General features: G+C 41.9%; 1 pseudogene; it reads left to right on the top strand.

Moving 5' to 3' along the window:
• The first annotated feature begins 499 nt into the window (after positions 1-499).
• On the top strand, positions 500-21039 carry LOC108874190 (cubilin-like; annotated as a pseudogene).
• Positions 21040-21214: the final 175 nt, after the last annotated feature.

Genomic DNA, 21214 nt, shown 5'->3' with positions numbered 1-21214 from the left:
AAATGAATGATATAGCAAGAAGGTTATCACTTTATATTAAGAAACACATATTCACTATTAACTAGCAGCTCATTAGAATACAGTTTACTGGCATATCCCTCAATAACCTTGTAATTATAGCTAATAGCAGAATCCACAGTATCCACTGAGGCCCCATATTCTAAAGGCTACTTTTAATTCTTTTACTTTTATCCTTGGTTTTACTTACTGTCTCTTGGCTGTATGTGATTCAGATGATTCCAGTTGAGCTATTCAAATTCAAATATAAGTTATTCAAATTCAGTTTCTAGTAACCCATATTTCTACCCATAAGAAAGACTAACCTCTCTCCATTTGGACATGTTTATGGGCCTTCCATGGCATATATCTTTAAATAACTTATCTTTCATAACAATTTATCATTAGTAAATTTTGTTCTTTTAGTTTCATTATCTCTTTTACTGTAGATATAATTTCAATTGACAGAGTTTTCACACTGTGACCCCCCCCCAATAAACAGCCTAAATACCAGTGCATCTGTGAGAGTGGCTGGGAGGCTCCAGCTGGGAACCCAGCCTGTGTAGCTGATGTTAATGAGTGTGACCTGCCCGTCAAGCCTTGTTCCACCAACCTGCTGTTACCTGCTACAACACTCAGGGTTCCTTCTACTGTGGAGCCTGTCCTGCTGGTAACACTCAATAACACAACTCATATTGGGTTCTATTTTTATGGAGACAGACCACATATGTTGTGATTTTCATGAATTTTGGGACCAAAGGCACACATTTTGCAAGTTACCCATAGGACCACAATAGCCACACTTATGGGAAATACTCCAGGTTGAAATTATGTGGAATTATGCTTTACTGTATGGTCTAAATAAGAGGACACTTGTTCTGATTACTTCTAATGTGTCTCAGGCTGGCAAGGCAACGGTTACAGCTGTCAGGATGTGGATGAATGTTTGACCAACAATGGTGGCTGCTCCACCACTCCGATGGTGCAATGCCTGAACACCATGGGTTCCTTCCACTGTGGTTCCTGCCCTCCAGGTACAGTGTAAGAGGTGGAAAACAAAAGTTATGAATGTAACCACAGCCACAGTAGGTATGATAATAACTGCATATTCATCAGGTGCATGTGCAGAAAGTTGGGACCTTACTGACCTCATTCTCATAACTTTATCAATGGGTCTGTAGCGTGGCATGGCTAAGCACAGGACTGTTTAACTGTCAGTGCATATTATTGATTTCAATTAATGTACTCACTGAGCTTTATTGTTAGGATGTCTGTTCTTAGTCAGGGTTACTGGATCTCATATGGACTCATATGCCACGCCGTCTATCTCTGTACACCATCATCAGCATCATCTGTCTTTAAAGAGTTTAAAGACAGATCTTGTATTTGTTATGGGGAGGAGAACATGCACTCAGACCAACATCTGCGCTGTCAATAATGGAGGCTGTTACCCAACAGCTACTTGCTCCTCAAACCCAGGTAAAAATAAACATTATGCATGATTTTATTGCTGTGTCTTCTGAGTGGTGAATATTTTGTCTGCACAATGTAGAGGAATATGGGAAAGATCATTATAAAAATATTAAGAAAATAAGTTCAGACATTAGTCTATACTGTCTGTACTATTTTTCTTTTTTGTGTCTTTTGTTTGTTTTCCACAAGTGGAATTAAAGAGTGACACGTGCAATGTGGAACATAACCATGTATCCTTCTTTTTCCTCACCCCAACCTTCCCACATTCACCAGGCTCAAGCTTCCCTGTATGTACCTGTCCACCAGGCTACATAGGCAATGGTTATGGGCCAACAGGTTGCACCCAGACCAAACATATGTCAGAGCAACAACCCTTGTGTCAATGGACAGTGTGTGGTGAGTTTGTGTGGCTGTGTGTGTATGCCTATTTAGCCACAGCGAGATGCTGTGTGGATGAAGTAACAAAGATGCAGAGCCCAACTTTATCTGCTATAACTAGTAACACATATTTTGTGTATCCAAAGCCTGCCATATCTTATTCTTTTGTGCTTTTAAAAACTCTTTAGGTTATTTTGACTCAGTTTTACATACACTGTTCTATCGCTGGCAGATTTCTTGGATATGGGATAGCATTATAAGCCATAAATAAAAATATAATTTTGCTATTTCAATGCACAATATAAATGATAAAGAGCAGAGAAGTGGCAGAACTGAGGCTTAACCTTCAGAGATCAAGTGGAGTAATTGCACTATCTCGCTCATCATCAAATGATTGTTGTAACCCACATTTGTAGTGCGCAGTTGTTCATCGACTGAAAGAGGAGGACCTTAAAATACTGCTGTCGTTTTTATAATAAAGCAGAATCAAATCCTCTTGGAAACAACGACTCCATTAATTTCTCATTAGTGCACTTTTGCTGTCACAGGCCACCACCTCAGCTCCTGGCTACATCTGCAATTGCAATTCTGGCTGGCAAGGAGTAAACTGTGACCAGAACATCAATGAATGCTCAAGCAATCCCTGTCAAAATGGAGGAACCTGCACAGACGGCATCAATGGATTCACATGTACTTGCACTGCCGAGTGGACCGGCCCACTCTGCCAGACCGCACAGCAAGGTACTTCTTGGACCAAAAAAGGGTGTATGAAGGGACTGGAGAGATGAAGGAAGGGAAGTTAAGGAAGAAGTAGATATTTTATATTGATATTTAATTTGATCATAGTTGCATGGTGTTTTCATTCGGTGCCTGTGGCATTTGTTTTGGACCAAAAAGATTAGCATGCTGGAAGGAAGGAACACCCCTCCATTGCCATTTGTTCTTTTCATTCTTTGTTCAGGGTATGTAAAAGGTCCAATGTCATCAAGCACTATCACAAGTTCTTGTGTGTGTTCCAGAGTGTGGAGGTTACCTCACTGGCCCTGCAGGTTCCTTCAGTTATCCCAACATTCCGGTCATGAGGAGTACGATCACCAGGTCTCTTGTGCGTGGGTGATCCGCGTTGATCCAAACAAGGTCAGTTGCAGTCTCTCATACATAAGTGAAAGAGGTTTCCTTTTCTTTCTTTCTTTTCTTCTGTCATTTTTTAACTTTAGCATTGCATTGCCAATGTGCCAGATTAAAATAGATCATTTGAATTCTGTGTTCTCTCTTCTTTAGATTTTGCGTATTACGTTTCCTTTCTTTCATCTGGAGAACAGCGCCAACTGCAACTATGACTTCCTTCAGATTCATGATGGGGACAGCGCTTCCGCTTACCATGATCGGAAAATACTGTGGCCAAAATAACCCGCCGGAGCTCTACAGCTCCCACAATTCCTTATATTTCTGGTTTCGCTCTGACCACTCTGTCAACAGTGATGGCTTCACAGTTGTTTGGCAGTCTCAGGACCCAGGTAGGGGCATTTCATTTGTTTTGGTTTGATTAATAAGTAATCCTTTAAAAGTTTAAAGCTGTAAAATATCACAAAAGTCTTATTTTGAGAGTTCTGAAAGTTGAAATGACATTTATTGCAGAAGTCCATGGCTCAGTACCACTACAACCTCCACTATAGGAAGTGATAGTGGTCAAGCTCACAAAGGCTTATGAAGGATAAAATAGGAAATAATTGTTCATCATTCCCTGAAATATCATTTTTATCTTAGTCTGTGGAGATGAACTAACCGCTCCCTATGGCAACATTAACTCACCTGGATATCCTGGAAACTACCCACCTAACCGGGACTGCTATTGGAGAGTAATGGTGGAGCCCGGCTTGCCTCATTACCTTTGCATTTGGGACTCTCAGTCTGGAGCATCACTCTGACTGCAACTTTGACTTCCTAGAGGTGAGAAATGCTGCCAGTGCTCTTTTAACCACATTTCCTTGCCAACAGTTTTTTTTTTTTACCTGGATGCTTCTACAAAGAAGCTGGCTTAGTGTTGAACCCAAAGTACTGTGACACTGGCACATTTGTTTTGTATGATTGCCAATCGTGCACTGTGTTCCACCACTGACCCCACTCCATGCAGCAAGTCTACAATGTAGCACAATCCTATAATTTCTTGCAACTGTCTTATTGTCTTGTGTGGCCACATGTTGTAGATCCGAGATGGTCTCTTACCTGAAGACCCAGTTCTGGGGAAATACTGCAGTACTGCATCACCTCCACCCCTGCGGACTACCGGTCCAAATGCATGGATCCACTTCCACTCTGACTACAGTGTCTCTGACCGAGGATTCCATATTACATACACAACATCACCAAGTAAGAAACTGTGCATACCCAGTAAGACACCATGTCACAATGTAACACACTGTATAGCTGTACATGTATTAGAAATCCTAACCCTGATGTGTGTTGTTTCTTAGGTGACCCTGGTTGTGGTGGTACCTTCACTGACAGCGAGGCATCATCATCTCTCCCAACTGGCCCAATGACTATGCGCACCAACCGCCAGTGCATCTATTTGATCAGGTTGCCAGCTGGTGAGAGGGTGGCCCTTAACTTCACTCACATGAACCTGGAGAGTCACAGCAACTGCCTTTTTGACTATGTGGAGGTAGGATGTACAAACATGCTGAGTTTAGCTTGAGCAACAAGTCCATTGATGAGGTTCTTCCAACAACAGGTAACATCAAATGATATTACTTAAAGAGATCTAATGTTACGGAATGCGAGGCAGCTAAATCAACATCTGAACAGGGAGAGACAACGTTCTCAACCAGCCTGACAACGATCAGGCTGCAGTGTGCAATTCCATCGACCTGCAGGTTGTTCAGTGTAGTAATGTAGTAATGTAGTAAGCCGTATTGTTTTCAAAGGTAACTTTTGATTTAGTTTTAGTCTTGTGTTTTGTGAAAAATAGTTCACCAACAAAGTTTTTTTTGCTATAGGCTTCATTGACAAAATTAACACTGCTTCTCAACACTTTTCCTTCCTCTTCTTTTACCCCCTTTCTTTCCAGGTTCGTGATGGCAGGACGGAGACTGACCCTCTGATAGGGAAATACTGTGGGGAGCACCCTGCCGGCTCCCATGACCTCATCATCCAACTTCCTGTGGATTCGCTTCAGGTCTGACAGCTCAGTCAGCCGGGCTGGTTTCAGGGCTGTTTATTCTGTTGGTGAGATATTTACATTTACACACATGCGATATGACATCATGTTTATGTTTTGCTTTCTCTGCAATATATATTTTGCATAATATATTATACTTAATGAATGCTTTTATTAATGCTTTTATTAATTATGTTTTATTCAACAATAAATACCATCAGCTTGTGGAGGTACTTTGTCTGGGACTGGACAGTTACGCTCTCCGTACCACCCCAACGCCTATCCCCACAACAAGGTCTGCGAATGGGTCATTAACAGCCACAGGGCTACGTGGTTACCCTTAACTTCCTGTCATTTGATGTTGAGGGAGGCTCCTGTCGTTTTGACTTTGTTGAGGTAAATGAACATTAAACCAATTCATACAATAAAAACTTGGACCCAAATATGAAATTGACCAGAATCAGTTTACTTTTTTCCTTTCAAATTTGATAACGAATAATATGCACACCATTCTTCTTCTTCTTAACATAACATTGCTTCTATTATTGCTGTTATTGTGCACAAAACATAAACATAGATAATAAACTATACGCCAGTTTATCTACAATAGGTCTAACTCATAACCCATGTTTTACTCTTGTGTGTCTGTTTGGTTGCATATACATGTGCAGTGACACAAACATGACGTGAAAGTTTTCTTGAGTAAATAATGCTATGTATATTATATAGTAAATAATACTACATATATGGTATACATTATGGGTGGATAGGCTGATGGATGGAGAGGGGGGTAGTATTATAATAATCATAATATTATAATGGTGTATGTTTCCTCTGTCTTACAGGTCAGGGATGGCTCCTTGTCTAGCTCTCCTCTGCTGGGGAAATTTTGTGGTATACAGATTCCCCCCAGGCTCCAGTCCACTCAGAGATCTATGTACATTAAATTCAAGACTGACTCCTCCGTCAGCAACCATGGCTTTGAAGCAGCCTATAGCTCCGCCTTGGAAGGTGAGAGAGAAGACTTCCTTCCTGGGTTGAAAAAAAAGCATTTGTATATCACCATAGATGATCATAATTAGCAAAAACTATATATAATAAAAATATATAATATAATTCTTAAAAAGTTTCTCATGGCTGTATTCTGGGTCACGTTCTACTCACCACATTGTCATTTACTTGTACTTTTAAACTTGCTGAAACCTTTCAGAAACTGTAGCTGCAGCTTTTAACATGACACAAAAATCAAAATTATTTTCAGTATTTTGTACAAAGCAAACTTTAACCTTTTCAGAAGCCTATTGATCTCAAATGTTGACCAGTTGTCTTTTTTTTCCCATACAAGGTTGTGGTGATACCCTGACCAGTCCTTCAGGCACCATTACGAGCCCTGGCCACCCCACAAACTACCCCATGGTGCCAACTGTACCTGGTACATCAGTGTTACACCAGGCAACCTGATTAGGCTGTCATTTGAGTCCTTCAACTTGGAGTATCACTTAAACTGTAACTATGATTACGTGGAGGTCTATGACAATGGCACGGTGCAGACTGGAACCAAGATTGGCAGGTACATGTATACGATAAATACTGTATATGTGTGTGTGTGTGTGTGTGTGTGTGTTTGCATTCAGTTTATTCACAAAGAGATTTGTGGTGCTTTGTATGTGCAGGTACTGTGGGCGTTCAGTGCCTCCATCCATTACCAGCACTGACAACCTGATGACCCTGCTGTTTGTGTCTGACGCAAGTTTAGCCACTGAGGGATTCTCTGCCAGCTACATCTCCATCAATGCTACCACAGGTACACAAGAAACTGGCCAGACAATATTATGGCAGATTTTAGTGGATATATTTGGGACTATAAGAAACAACAAGGTCATGGTTGAAGATGTTTCACCTCTCATCCCAGATGCTAAAACTACAGAGATAAATTCATCATAGAAATTCTAAATTTAATTTTGTAAATACCAATTACACTATAACATTACAGAATTACACTAATAATTACAAAATGACACCAATATAATTCAATATAATGAAATAAAAGTACAGGTATTTGGGGGTGACAAATTTTGGGATTGAAATCATGCTTAATCTCTTCAGTGTCTGTCCATCTTGAACCAGACAATTTTGTTGTAAATCACTCGTTCCCACCTGATGAATTCCACCTATTCATGAACAGGTACACATTCATGAGCTCTTATCATTTGCATAATCAACACAAACCTAAACCACATACCAAAAATTAAATGAATGGAAGAAACTTGGAAAGCCCAAGCATGTTGTTTTTAGAGAAATAACTACAGCTCTGTTTAAACCTTTCTCTCTCATTAGATTGTAGTGAGACCTTTACCTCCTCTTCCGGGACCTTTAGTTCACCCAATTACCCTGACTACTACCCCAACAATAGAGACTGCATCTTCAAGATCATTGTGCAGGTCAACGTGCAGATTATGCTGAACTTCACCAACTTTGAGCTGGAGGGTTCCCCTCCTTCTTGCAACTTTGACTTTGTAGAGATCAGGTAAGGAAAGAATTAAGGTGGAGAAGAAGAGCCTTTTTTCATCTATCTGTAAATTTTAGATGGTAAATTTTTTATGTCTGCATGGCTCTGCATGCTGTTGTTTAAAAATCAACCAGAAACTTGGCAGGATTTATACAGCAAGATATGCTCTCAAACACTCAGCCACCAGATGCCCCGAACTGTGTGAATTTTAAGTTGCCCAGGAGATGCATCTGGCTTTCTGTATTCAATATAACTGCTGACATTTTGACTTTCTACTGTCTTTTGCAGGGATGGTGGTTACGAAACATCTCCCTTGATTGGTAAGTTCTGTTCTAATCAGAGGCCTCCAGTCCTGGTATCCCATAGCAACCGTCTTTGGGTTAGATTCCGCTCTGATTCCAGCGTCACGCGTCGCGGATTCACTGCCCACTGGGATGGCTCACAGACTGGTGAGTGGTAATACTTTTGTAATGAGAGATTTGTTAGAAAGACATCCCCAACCTTCAATTAGCAGATCACCGTAAGATCACTTGTAAGCTACAGTTCAAGTCTTCACAAAGATAGCCAAGTACAGTACAAGTATACACACACACACACACCTATGTGCCCATTTGATTTCATCCCTTGTTTTCCAAGGCTGTGGAGGGACGTTGACAACTGCATCTGGGGGATTTTCGTCCCCTAACTACCCCCTGCCCTACCACCCTAATTCTGAGTGCTACTGGAACATCAGGACCAGCCAGGGCAGCCAGCTCCTCCTCTCTTTCTCCGATTTCCACCTGGAGTCCAGTGCCTCCTGCTCTTATGATTACCTGGCTGTGAGTAATATACTGGACATTGTTACTTGAGGGTACCCTGAGGAGTAAAACCGGGATTTTGTAAATCTTGTTTTCCTTATTTCACAATTTAATGACTGTATCTGTGTGTGTGTTCAGGTGTATGATGGGAACAGCAGCAGTGCTCCAGAGCTAGCCAGACTGTGTGGCAGTCAGCCGCCCAGCACTTTCAGCGCTTCCAGCAATCAACTCTACGTCAAACTACGCACTGACAGCAGCGTCAGCACTGGAGGCTTCCTTGCATCATATACTTCTAGTACGAAAACACACACACACAGGCTGGCTGGATAGTGCAAAATGATTAAACATGCAGTGTACACAATGATGTGAGAGACTGATAAAGTCATACAGAAAACGATTAAGTCAAGTTATGGTTGCTATAGGTGGTTCCACAAGCTTTTGACTCATGAGGTGTGCTTAGTTTTTCACATATGGCCTCTGCATTTTGGCTTCATTTTTGTTAAATAAATAATGACAAGTGTCTGTTGTGTGTTGTGTTACACCTGTGGTTAGATTTAAATAATTTTGGAACCTTACTAAGGACCAGATTAATTTTTATTATGTCCTGATATGTAAAGGTGTATGTGATAGAGGGTGTATTTTCTTTTTCACATGACTGTATGATCTAAGCAAATGCTGGCCAAAGTTCCCAGATACCAACAAAAACAAATTCAAATTACATTTGTTCTGCATTGTATTGCATTGTGTGTTAGCATTTGGTTGTGTTTGTTTTCAGACTGCAGCGGCATGCTCATCGCAAACCGACACAGAGGAGTGGTGGAGTCGCTGAACTTTCCCAACGACTACCCAGCCAATTCCTTTTGCAGCTGGACCATCCAGGCCACTACTGGAAACACCATCAACTACACCTTTACTACCTTCCAGCTGGAGGCCACCAGTAGTTGCAACTATGATTATGTCAAGGTACACAAATGAGTCTGATCTGTGATGACAAGTCTCCTGCTGCTCCTACAACTCCACTCAACACCTGCTGCTAGAATTAGAAATTACTTATACTGCTACTGCTATTAGTTGTATTGCTGTGTTAGCAGTCAATACTTTAATTATCACTACTATCACTACTACTGTTGTATTACTGGCCTCATCTTACATCTGATATGGAACCTGTGTTATGCTATGTTCTTCTTTCGCTATTCTCTACCCCCCCCCCCCCCCCCCCTCTCCTTCTTAACCCAACCGGTCGAGGCAGATGGCCGCCCACCCTGAGTCCGGTTCTGCTCGAGGTTTCTGCCTCTTAAAAGGAAGTTTTTCCTTGCCACTGTCGCCTAGTGCTTGCTCTTGGTGGGATTTGTTGGGTCTCTCTCTGTAAATACCTATTTTAAAGAGTATGGTCTAGACCTGCTCTATATGAAAAGTGCCTTGAGATGACTGTTGTTGTGATACGGCGCTATATAAATAAAATTGAATTGAAATTGAATTGAATTGAAAATGTATGCTATTCAACCAGATTATTTAAGGACCACTTACTCTCTGTACTCACACCACTTTCTCCAAATGCTACTCCCCTAGCTCTATAATGGGCCCAACAATCAAGCTCCTCTGATTGGTACATTCTGTGGATACACACCGCCCCCAGCCAACAGCACCACAAGCTCAGCCCTCACGATGGTGTTCAGATCAGACTCCTCTGTGTCAATGTCTGGCTTCCAGATGATGTGGTACCAGAATGGTAAGAGGCAAATGTCTTTTAGGACACTACATACAGAGATTTGTACTTTGAAAGATTTTGACAATTCAAAATATGCATTAAAAAACACATAGAATATGATATCCAGTTACCAGTATTTTGAAGAATGGCTTTGTTCTCTTATATTGCCTGCCATTTATTGCCATCATCAACAAAGTATCAGGGGCTTATTTTAGACTTTTAGTCTGACTATAAGTAAACATCATAATAGACATCTGTACAATGCCATACCATACCAGAAAAAACTGAATAAGATTCTCAACCTGGATACCAGATACCAAACTGTCCAAAGAAAATGCCACTTACACATACAAAGCTATGCTCCTTGCCATGCACTGGCACCAAAATAGAGTCCTCAGAGTTCATGTGCTCTAATTTCCCCCATGCTCTTGTTAAAATATATCTTCAGATGAACTGAGATGTTGACCCTGGTTTGACTGTCTGCTTGGAACTTTGCATACTTAGTTAGAACGATTTAAAATAGACCATTTCGTCCCCTCTGACTGGTGTGTGTCCCTGCAGGTTGTGGTGGAGAACTCTCGGGTCCCAGTGGCTCCTTCAACAGCCCAGACTATCCCAACAGGTATCCAGAAAACAGGGAGTGTATCTGGTATATCACCACATCAGCTGGCAGCAGCATCACCCTCACCATCCACGAGTTTGATGTGGAATTCCACCAGGACTGTAACTATGATGTGCTGGAAGTAAGATGTCTCTCTGCTAGGTTTTGGTTGAATTGTTCACCACCTCTAGAACTCCAAGCGACTTTTCACTCAAATACAGTGCTAGGAACAGCTGGGAAATAAGCTGATAAACTGGCAGAAAGATCATTCAACATTTTACCCAAAAGTCTAACTGATGTTCTTGTGTTGAAGTTAATGAGTATATATACTTTTATATATATTTATGTATATGTTACTATGGTCTTGTTACTCTAGATAAGTGGGGATAAAGTACTGTATTTCCCTCTGAAATGTGGAGGAGTAAAGTGGCATAAAGTGGATGCATGTAAGTAAAGTACCTCAAAATTGTTAGCCTTGTGTCCCACAGGATACAAAGAGGCTTAGTGAGTAAGCATCTCAGACTTGTACTTATATAGAGAATAACATTAGTGTATAACCTAGCTGTGCTTCCCTGAGCTTTTCTATTGGACCTTGTAAAACTGTCTGTCCAAAGGGGACTATTCATTACCCAAGCACTAACCATATGTTTTACATGAAGATAATTGTGTTGATATAGACATATTTCTCAATAAATTAATGGTGTCATTGATGACTCAGCCGTGTAACTGGTGACCTGGCATAATACATGAATTATACTTTGCAACTGGCCCTTAGACAATTATTTATGACTTCCTCTCAGGTGTATGGAGGCCCAGACCTGTCGGCCCCTCAGCTGGCCAAGCTCTGCAGCACCACATCCAGCCCGATGCAGGTCTCTAGCACCGGCAACCTCATCACAGTGCGCTTCAAGTCTGATGCTTACGTCAGTGGTCGGGGTTTCAATGCAAGCTGGGCTGAAGTCCAGGGAGGTGGGTGAACATCATTGAGTGTACGCTCATATGCCATACGTCTGTGCCAGTTTACCACAGAATCCCAGACAATATTAGGGACTGTATGTGTCGCATCACGGGGTTAGATTGGTAAACATAGCATGACATTACATAGTCTTCTTGGGGAGCCAGGCAACATGCTGAGTAAAAGTGCCAAGTTGTGATAGCAGAGGTTTTTGAGTTTTCAAGGTATGCCATGGGTATGGATGAACCCTCAAAAACTCAGAAACATTTTTATGTTTAAACTGCAGTTATTCACCAGCACCAGCGCTCTAAGTAACCTTTGATTAACTGCCCCTCTTCTTGCAGGCTGTGGAGGCCCAGTCACAGCACCATCAGGGGAGATCCATTCTCCTTCGTATCCAAGCAGCTATCCCAATAATGTGGACTGTTCCTGGGTCATCAGTGTAGATTCCCACCACCGCGTCTTCTTCAATTTCTCTGACTTGGACATTGAACATCATAGCAACTGCACCTGGGACTACGTGGCTGTGAGTGAATGATTTAGGATTTAGTTTTTTTTTTTTCTTTTCTGACTTATTTGACCCTATTTTATTTGGGAGTATACATTTTGTTATTTTTGTTTCTTGATCATTGACAAATGTCCTGGAGAGCATTCTTGACTTGCTGTGCAGTCGTAAAGGGTTTCTCCTCACTGTCAAAATGATTTTCTGCGTCCACAAGTCCAGCTTATTTGCCATTTTGAGACTTGCCACTTGAATGTAGGCTCCATTATTTTATTTCAGATGTGTAACTACCAAATACTGGACTGTAATGCAGTCTATTTGCCACTGACCGTTTATTCTGTCGTGATTGAAATAAAAATATCAAATATATATCTGTCCCTCTGTAGATCCATGATGGTCCGACCATATCTTCTCCACTGCTTGCCCGTGTCTGTGGCACCACTCTCCCTCCCGCCATCACCTCCACCCAGAACACCATCTTTGTCCGCTTTAGGTCTGACTCCAGTCGCAGCCACCGTGGTTTCAGTGCTTACTTCTCTGAGGGTGGGTCTTCTTTAACCTCTGTTTCAGTCACATGAACATGGGGTTAAATATTTACCCCATCAGTCCATCTTTTAATCGATCAATCCTGTTTCAGTACTAACTTATGCTATGACATATTAAGACGATAAGTGAACTGCACAAATGTCCAGCAGTCAACTTAGTTAACTAAATTCAACAAGCTATATATGCAGAGAGAGTGGGTTGTGTTGTGGTTAAGCTAAATTTTAATTTGCCATTCAGAAAATGCACTCTGGATATTTTGTTACTGCATTTATTCACCATTCTATTGCGACATCAGCTGTATCAATCAGTTAGTTTACACAAGCTATCTCTTCAGGTTACCAATGTTTGGAAGTCAGTGACCATGTAATGTAGTTTGTTTGTGTGTTTTCAACAGCCTGTGGTACAACCATCATGGCAGACAGTAACGGAGGGACAATTGCGTCGCCACGGTACCCAGCACCATATCCACCCAATCAGAACTGCAGTTGGATCATCAGAGCACAGGAACCATGTAAGTTGCCTTAGTCGAGGCTAAAAGTAAACCTGTTTGTTGAATACATTGTGTTACGTGTGAAATGTTTTAACTTTTGACTTTTGTCTTTCTGTGGCCAGTCAACCATGTCACCCTGTCATTCACTGACTTTGAGTTAGAAATGATCTACTCCAACTGCTCCCATGATGCTGTGGAGATCCTGGATGGAGATAACTACCAAGCACCCACTATAGGTAGTTCTACTTTGTATGTGTGTGTGTGTGTGTGTGAGAGAGAGAGAGAGAGAGGCTGTGACCCTTTTTCACACATTATTTTGGCTGAATGTAACAACTCAATTACTGAAATCACATGTAGTCTTGAAAATATAATGTGAATTTCAGGGCGCTACTGTGGCGTTGAAGTACCTCACCCAGTGACATCCTTCAGTAACTCTCTGGTGGTCAACTTCATCTCTGACCGCTCTGTCTCCAGGAAAGGCTTCCAAGCCTCCTACTCAGCATCCACCTCTAGTAAGACAAAGCAGGACACACAGTTCTCACTGGATACATTTAGAACGGATCACTGCTAATTCAGAATCATTTCTGATATCATACTGATACTGATATTTACAGGGAAACTTGTTCTTCTCACTTCCTGTGCTCAGGTTGCGGAGGAGATTTGGTGATGGAAAGTGGCGCGTTCAACAGTCCTAACTATCCAGACGCTTATCCGCCTAATGTGGAGTGTGTGTGGACCATCAGGAGCTCACCAGGAAACCGTCTGCAGCTCTCATTTATGTCAGTTGGTTTGAACACGACCTCGAGCACACATATCTGTGATCATATATTCTGGAGTCAAGTTTCCCTTTGTAGCTTTTTCTGACGGCGTCCTCCCTGATCTTTCTCCTGCTAACTCTGACAATGACCTTTGACCTCTTCCCAGAATGAGGGGGTCCAGATATCTGATGCTGGCTGTTCATTCAGTTTAGATTCTATACTAAAGACACACTTGCACTTGACTGTGTAGCATCATGCAATTAATTCAAAATAAACATTCGTAAAAGGGACATCAGTTCCGAATCAGTGAATCTAATTGATTGAAGTCTCATACTAGAAGAACATGACTTTCAATTTAATGGATCTCCTCTACTCCAAAAGAAAACACAGGCAATAACTGGGTCCAGATAATGAAAATATAATCACCACTGTCTACCAATGCAGGATTGATGCAAGATGCAGAGAGAGAGTCCAGTCTCTGTTGATCAATACAGTTACTTTTCTTGATAAAAGAAAAGAAAAATTTATTAATTATAATTTTTTTCCTATCAAATTTCTGTTGATTCACTAATTGAGTAATCTGTGCTTGGTTTTGTCACCATCATCATCCCACTTGAGCGTGAGGGTTGTAATGTTCCACATTTTCTCATTTTCTGCATCCTCTGATACTGGCACTAGCTTTTGTATTCAAAGGATACTTCAGTACTGAATATCAGTAATGGTCTCGTCTTTTGTTCAGTTTCTTTCACCTGCAGGGAAACGCTGGCTGTCAAAATGACTACCTGGAAATCAGAGAGGGCAACTCCACTGGCTCCCTGGTCGGCCGCTTCTGTGGAAACTCGCTCCCCTCTAACTACACCTCTGTGATTGGTCACATTCTGTGGGTTAAGTTCGTCTCCGACGCGTCAATTAGTGGAGCCGGATTCAGAGCCACCTTCTCACACTGTGAGTGTCTGTCACTTGCGCTTAGACAACGTAGTTTCACTCATTGAATCTTAGACACTGGAGTTTCAGTGAGTGAACTAGCTACCTGTCCATACCGTCTCTGGTGGTCTGGACTACTACATTGCACCTACAAATATCTTACTGATGGAACTGTCTCAATGTACAAGCTGTGTTATGTATAACTCACATACAACTGTAACAAAAAAAGGAAAAGAGAATAAGAAATCCTACTTTTTCCTCACTGTTTCCCAGTGTATGGTAATGATGTGACGGGGGAGTCTGGTCAGATAGCATCCCCACTGTATCCCAGAACGTACCCCAATAATGCCCACTACCGCTGGACCATCACTGTGGAGGCGGACAGCCTCATCCAGATCCGCTTCTTGGACATGGACATCGAGGACTTGTATGACTGTTACTATGACAACCTCAAAGTAAGATTGTGTGTACTGTGAAATTACATTGTATCCTTTGATTTTGCATTAATAAATAAGAGACACTTAAGGTTCCATTCTGCCCTCAATCTCGTCTCTCTCCAGATATTTGATGGCTCTAGCGTTCAGCACTATCCCATTGGGACATTCTGTGGTCTGGACCTGCCCCCTCCCCTGAGGAGCACTGGCAGCATTGTCACCCTGCAGTTCCAGTCGGATTCGGTGGTGGGTGGACGAGGCTTCCTTGTGGAATGGACTGCAGTCCAGGACACTGGACCACCACCAACTATCACACCAGGTCAGACGCAGCAGTCCTTTTGAGACACTTTATATGTAAGACATGCATGCGGTATGTTACTGCACATTCAAAAAGAGGAGTGGAGGAGAATTACAAGGATAATGGCAGTGACAGAGGTAGACTTAATGCGAGTAGGTTAACACAAGCTTAACTCTAAACCCAAGATACAATTAATCAAGTCAATATTGCATATTAACTTATTTTTTTTCTGTGGGTGTGTGTTTGTGTGTCAGGTGCATGCGGTGGAATCCTAATGACGGGGGAGACCCCTGGCTTCCTCTTTTCTCCTGGTTGGCCTGAGAACTACCCTCATGACCAGGAATGTACCTGGTTGATCCGCTCTCCAGACTCAACAGTGGAGTTTAACATCTTGTCTCTGGACATGGAGGACTACCCCACTTGCTACTTTGACAGTCTTGTCATCAGAGATGGTGAGCCTTGACAGCCTTTTCTGTAGAGAAGTGACCAAACCTGAGTGGAGTCACACATAGCATGCCACTGTGGACTGTAATTCCCTTCTTTGTGTATGTCTGTGTTCCCAGGCGAGACCAGTCTGTCCCCCGTGCTGGCCAGCGTGTGTGGTCGGGAACCTCCGAGTTCTCTGCACTCTACAGGAGATTCAATGTACATCCACTTCTCCTCAGACAGCAGCGTCAGTGGCCGGGGCTTTAATGCCTCCTACTCCAGAGGTCATACACCAGAAGCAAATTCATTAACATCATATGTATGCTTCTCTCAGTATTCTGCAACAAAAAACTCCACACATGCCAGTAAACATCAGTTGTAGGTTACAGTTGAAATAGGAGCAATGCACAGAATAAAATGGATCACTTTGGGGTAGCAAGGTGTAGTAGTAATGTTTATTCACACATTTCCTGTCACACTCTACTATTGTCACTACCCCACAACAATAATAATTATATAATTAATAATTATTATGATAATACTTTTCTGACTTTTCAGGTTGTGGTGGCCTTCTGCACGTAGACAGGGGTGTGCTGAGCAGTCCGCACTACCCCCAGAACTACCTGCCTGGACTGGACTGTAGCTGGCACGTGATGGTGACACCCGGCTTCAGGGTTTCTGTCACGTTCCAGAGCCCCTTCCAGATTCAAGGCTATGGAAATGGATGCAGCTCAGGAGATTACCTTGAGGTACACAAAATATGAGCAATAATGTGCAATCTGTATATTATGTATGAAGGTTCAAAACCATTAGATGAACTAATTATGAGCTGTTGTTCTTTTATACACTGAAGCCTCTTCGGTATATCTTCAAGACTGAGTCTCTTTTGAATCAGAATCATGTGCCCTAATCCTGAGAGGATTCATCTCATTAGCAGATTGTTCCTTCCTCTAGGCACAGTATGATCCCTGCTCATGTATTTGGGGTTTGAAACAGTGGATTAATAATCAGCTAGTTAAACTGATGTACTATCCACTTGCTGCTGTCTCCACAGGTTAGGAATGGTCCGGATAGTTCAGCTCCACTGCTGGGTGGACGTCTCTGTGGTTCAAGTGCTCCATCCCTTATCCAGACTACTGACAACCACCTCTTTATTCACTTTTTGTCTGATGCCACTAATGAGGCCAGCGGCTTTAAACTGACCTTTGAGGCCCACAGTCAGGGTACAACTGCCACTCCTTTTTCTACTTTTTCTGTCACAGTAGAATTGATCACAACATTAACACTGTTGGAGTCTGTTCTGTAGTGTCATAAAATGCCATTAAGTAATCATTGGCTTTATTAGTATATATACTGGTCTGGGTGGTAGTCTATCACAAGGTGGGTAGATTTTAAGTCCCACTATGCTCCTGAACTGAACATTTTCAGACAGAGGGAGACTGTCTAGATCCATCACCTCAGAGAAGAGGTTTTAAGAAACTATCAGACACGTTTACTCAGGGAATAGCAGCAGAGTTGAAGGGGAGGGTGTGGAGGGTGAGACTTAAAAGAGACTCAGTTTGTTCTCAAAAACCATTATGCTCTGAGTCAAAACACACAGGCATGATCCACGTATTTTAAGATTTAGTGTGTCCATACTGAATAAATGCTCATGAATCCACTTTGAATAAAAAGAAAAAAAGAATTTACCACAGAATCATCACATTCTTCATTATCAAAGTAATCCAATAATAGTTCTACTCATTTTAGTGTAAGTAACTAATTACTAACTAACGGCCAAATAAGTAACTCCATGGAAACGTCATACTTATTGTTTAAAACCCTAAATCATCGAGGACCCTTACAAACATATTCTTTCTCTTTGTGCAGCATGCGGAGGCTTCGTTGAGCTAAATCATAATGATCCTCCAGGGTACATCACTTCACCCAACTATCCACAGAACTACCCCTCAGAACATTGACTGCATCTGGGTCATCACTGTGCCCAACGGAGAAGCTGTCCAAATTGACTTTGAGGATGAATTCTACATTGAGCCCACAACCAGGTACAGCTAGTACTTTCTCTTTAGGCTGTATACCTGCTAATTCCTGCTTAGATTTAACTTAACCTTTATATGCTTGCAAATAGACTACAGTGAAATTCACATGACAACTTGAATTTGAAGGTTCGTTCTTTTGTTTCTCAGCTGCGTCTACGACTACTTGGAGGTGCGCGACGGCTCAACATTAAATGCTGACTTAATTTCCCGGCTCTGTGGCAATACGCGACCATCTACCCAACATTCAACAGGTTCCTCCATGCTGCTCAGATTTCGTACTGACACTAGTGTAACACACAAAGGCTTCAAGGCCAAAGTACTCCAAGGGTAAGCAGATAACATCAACCCGCACAATGTGAAGATGAATAAATCCAGGCTTTGATTTTTGGATATAGATACAGTTCTAATTATGACATGCTGTAACTGGCTCAGGCTGGACAAGCTAAAAACTTGTACTCATTTCACTCAAATGGGAAACTGATGCAGCGAAAATGACTTTTATTGGGATTTTAAAATTAAAAAAAGAGTCAAACACTAATGGCTTTACTCTGACTTTAAATCTCCAATCCTTCACAGCAACATGCAGTGGCACCTACATAGGTCAGAGGGGTACGATCTATAGCCCCGGATTCCCAGGGTCCAATTACCCTGACAGCTCCAGCTGTGAGTGGTACCTGGAGGGACCCACAGGGCACTACCTCACCCTCAGCTATGGGAACTTCAGCCTGCAGTCCACTCCAGGATGCACTGCTGACTATGTGGAAATCAGAGAGTACAATGCCTCAGGTGAGAAAACAAAGATTTGTTTTCACTGTCATCAGTCATACCCGTCATTTATTTACCCTGCATACATTTATGTTTCTATATGTAAATTAAATGAAAAGGAATAAACAGAAGGAAGAAATCAAAGACCCACTATCACATAAATTTCCTGTGTTGTAATGTGTGTGTGTGTGTGTGTGTGTAGGGCGTCTACTGGGCCGACACTGCGGCAGTAACCTTCCAGCTTCCCTGGACACGTCTGACAGTTTTGCTTATGTCAGGTTTGTCAGTGACGCCAGTGGAAACGCACCTGGTTTCAGTCTGTCGTTTGAAGCCAGCGTTGAAGGTACAGATCATTATAAAAGGATTATCTGTTGCATGATCACATGCTGCATTACATTTACATGATTTTTACTCTTAGAGTACGCCATGAATATCTAAGTATCGTCACCAGAGATAAGCCAGAGCAAAGTAAAAATGCTTTGTTGAGTTGTGATTTGGACATTCTAAAGAATTAAATGATAAGTTTCTCAGAGAATGTCACTCTTTGTTTTGAATTTCCCCTCCTCCTCTTGCAGCCTGTGGTGGAGAGCTGAATGCTCCCTCAGGAACTATCTCCTCTCCCAATTACCCTAACCTATACCCACACAGCCGGGTGTGTCGCTGGGAGCTGTGTGACACCAGGCCGCCGGGTCACGCTCACCATTAACGATCTACGGCTGGAAGGTTCCGGTACTTCCTGTGCATTTGACTACGTTGATGTGAGTCTCTTTCTGCCAGTGTTTCCTTATGTTTAATCACTTTTTCATCACCTTTTCAAGTTTAGTTTACTCCTCATTTGTACTTTATATCAGCAGCAATTAATAAATTACCTAACACTGCTTTGAAGAAGGCGAGAAAAATATTTAATTGGCTTATCTTGAGCTCTTGCTGACATTTAAGATTGAGTCAAAACAGGTTTGACACATAGTTTTTATACTGAAATTTGTTACCCTTGTTTACGCTTGTACCCTGATAACCTGTGTGTCTTCTAGGTACTGAATGGGTTGGCGGACAATGCCCCTCGCCTGCAGCGATTCTGTGGTACAGTACCAGCGGGCACCCAGGTGCGCTCCTCCGGAAACACCATGACTGTTGTGTTCCGCACTGATGCTTCTGTGTCCAATGGTGGCTTCACGGCATCTTACTCCTCTCAGGAGCCTGCAGGTTAGACGTTACTTTGGACAAAACTAAAACTGAACTATTTTATACTTATCGCTTAAACTTAAACACGTGTAAAGCAGAAAGTTGCTATGTCAAGGATAAATGCCACATATCACTCACAAAACAACAGCTTGTTACGGGCAACCTTGTCATATATGCTAAAGGAATTCTCTAATGTGTCTGAGACATGACTCACATGTTTATCTTGTTTTCTTTTAAAAAAAAGTCTTGGCTAATATGCAGGAAATGCTCTGTAGCCTCTAGATGGCATCATGATGTTTATTAGTGTTTATTTGGCCTCCTAAATACACTCAATTACCAGGTTATTAATAAGTACACCTAATGTAATCTAATACAACTCTGCAATAAATTTGTCATAGGCTCTAATGTTCAGTTTTTGTTGGAACTGAATTAGTGTTGAAGCGTTTATTGAACTTTATAGTTATTATGAAGGATGTTGTTTCTGCTATTGTTAAATTCTAATTGTGTCGTACTTAGAGGTGTTTGTAATATTTCCTCTTCCCTCATTGTCACACACTGAAGTATTTTCATAAGTGTGTTTTGTCTCTATATTTTGTAAGTCTGTCTGTCTGTGCCTCTAATTACATTTCCATGTTGTCTTTTGTTAAGAGTGTGGCGGAATCCTGAACAACCCAACGGGTGGAAACTTCACTTCCCCGGATACCTGGTGTCCAACTACAGCAACAACCTCAACTGCGAGTGGCTGATCCAGAACCACGTCACATCAATTCCTCCATTGTGGTGCTGATAGAAGACATGCACCTGGAGAACCACCAGACTTGTCAGTCAGACTACCTCCAGTTCCGTTTAGGTGAGTACCACACAGAGGACACTGGTTTTTTTTTTTTCCTTCATGCATTCACTGTAGTCCTGTGATGAGATGGATGGATGGGTGATATACTGTTTTATAATGTTATATCAACCTTGTTTCCACTGTTTAACTCCCCCCTGCAGGAAACTCCGATGGGGAGCTGTTGGCCAGGTTTTGTGGGGCAGACTATTCCCCCAGTTCCCATTGTGGTCTTTACCCCACAGCTCTGGGTCCAATTCCAGACTGACCACTCACAGGGAGACCTGGGTTTTAAAGCCAAAGTATATGTTTTCTGGTAAGTCAGATGCTGAAAGCTTCATTAACTTTCTATAGGCTACATTTACAAATATAGGATCAGTGTCTAATGTAGCAGTCATAATGTTACCGTCCCTGTCCTTATATGGATCATTCTCTCTTTGCAG

The sequence above is a fragment of the Lates calcarifer genome, unplaced genomic scaffold (assembly GCF_001640805.2).
Source record: "Lates calcarifer isolate ASB-BC8 unplaced genomic scaffold, TLL_Latcal_v3 _unitig_5245_quiver_2087, whole genome shotgun sequence".
In the NCBI taxonomy this organism is placed as follows: domain Eukaryota; kingdom Metazoa; phylum Chordata; class Actinopteri; family Centropomidae; genus Lates; species Lates calcarifer.
This window is presented reverse-complemented; position numbering and strand designations above follow the sequence as displayed.